This window comes from Condylura cristata, unplaced genomic scaffold (assembly GCF_000260355.1).
Source record: "Condylura cristata isolate star-nosed mole 26May11 unplaced genomic scaffold, ConCri1.0 scaffold00023, whole genome shotgun sequence".
Classification (NCBI taxonomy): domain Eukaryota; kingdom Metazoa; phylum Chordata; class Mammalia; order Eulipotyphla; family Talpidae; genus Condylura; species Condylura cristata.
The window spans coordinates 18556624-18558660 of record NW_004567124.1 but is presented as its reverse complement, the minus strand read 5'-3'; the positions used below and the strand labels follow the sequence as shown (position 1 = coordinate 18558660).

At 39.7% G+C, this 2037-nt stretch overlaps 1 protein-coding gene across 1 annotated transcript in view; it reads right to left on the bottom strand.

Annotated features, from left to right (window-relative positions):
* Positions 1-2037, bottom strand: part of USP50 (ubiquitin specific peptidase 50) — a 44177-nt gene that overhangs the window by 15461 nt on the left and 26679 nt on the right. The window lies entirely within an intron of this gene.

The following is a 2037-nucleotide window of genomic DNA, read 5'->3' as shown; positions in this document are numbered from 1 at the left end:
GGCAGACCTCTCCTGACCCGCCCGCTGCTCCCCTCATCAGTGTACTTCATCGATCTGCCTGTTCTGCTCCCTACTCTGTCTCTGGTGAATCCTCTCACCCTCCGCATCTCTGGCCTGTACCCCAGTTCTATTCGAATAAATAAAATAAATCTTAAAAAAAATGTATATTGTGGCTAAATGGACTTCAAAACAAAGTCCAACTTTGTGCTGTTCACAGGATGCTCACCTTATCAAAGTCAAAAACAGGGTGAGACTGGAAATCAATCCTACCAGCAAATGCCAATCAGAAATTGTCAGGAATACCACTATTTATATCAGAAGAAATAGATTTACAATTTGGAAAAGGTAGTAAGAGACACGTATGGATGTTACAATTAAAGGCCTAAAACAGTAAATATAACAAACGTGCACCAAATTAGAATTAAAGGAAGAAATCAACAGCAGCACAGGGAGGATTTTCAAGACATCATCTTTAACTATGAATAGTTCAGCTTCAGAGGAACAATAAGGAAAGAATAGTCTTAAATGAGGAGCTAAACCAAATAGTATTAACAGATACCTACAGAACACTTCAGCCAAAGTCTGCTACACACACACACACACACACATATATATATATATATATTTTTTTTTAAGTGCACATGGAACATTCCTAAGAGTAGGCTATATGTTGGGACACAAGCCAGTTTTCAGCAGAATTATGAAGACTGAAATCATACCAAGTACTCATTCTGATCATAATACCATAAAGCTAGACATCAACTATTAAATACTAGGAGACTATGCCAGATGCTGATTATTAGCTACTGAAGAGGAAATTTAAAAAAAACAAAGCACTAGTAAACTACAGACTAACTATCCCTGACTAGTATTAATGTGAAAACTTTTATTGCACAGTTAAACCAAATTCAAACACTATTATAAGGATTATATATCATGATGAATAAAAATAGAAAGCCATATAATATGATCAATTGATGCTGAGAAAATATTTGACAAGTTTCAGTATCTATGCTAAAATTTTTTTAATGATTTATTTATTCATACAGAACTGGGGTATAAGCCAGAGGTGCAGGGGCAGTGAGAGGCTTCACCAGAGACAGTGGGGAGCAGAACAGACAAATCAATGAAATACATTGCTGAAGGGAGCAGCGGGTAGGTCAGGAGAGGTCTGCCATGCCATGTGGGTCACCTCCAGGGTCAGGGATTGAACTCATGCTGAGAAGGCTGCAGCTAGCTTGCAGTGCTGCGTCCTAACCTGTTGCAGCACCAGGGAGGGCCCTAAAATTTCTTAATGGGAATAGAAGGAACCTACATAATAAAGTCCATATATTAAAACATATGGACAATACTTAGTAATGAGTAACTGAAAGCTTTTCCTTCAAGACCAGGAACAAGACAAAGTTACCCACTTTCACTATTTTTGTTTAATTTAGTGTTGGAGGGCCTCTCTGGTGGCACAAGGGGTTAAGTCTCGACACTGTCAAGCTACTGCAGCATACATTTGATCCCCAGCCAGGGGGCTGACCCACTTGGGGCAGCAGACCTATCCTGCCCCTCTCCTCAGCAGTGTTTTTCAGTCACTCTGTTTCTTCTGCTTCCCAATCGGTCTCTGGTGAATCCTCTAAACCGCCCCCCGGCCCCGCCTCTGGTGAATCACCACCACCACTGGTGTATACCCCCAGCTCTTGTATGTACAAATAAAATAAACCTTAAAAAAAATAGTATTAGAGACTTTACTAGATTAAACAAAAGGAAATAAAATCCAGATTGAAAAACAGTGAACCTTATCATTTATAAATGGTAGATACTGTATATTGAAAGCCCTAGAACGCAAACCAAAATTTCCTGGAAACAAAGAATAGTAAAGTGGCAGTTCACAAAATCAACAAAAATCTGGCACACTTTACAAATAAGAAAAAATTTTTAAAAAATTCCATTTGTGGCCCTCCCTGGTGGCGCAGCGGGTTAAAGCACAGCACTGAGAATCTAAAACCGCTTCCGCATGAGTTCGATTCCCGCCTGCCCTGGAGGTGA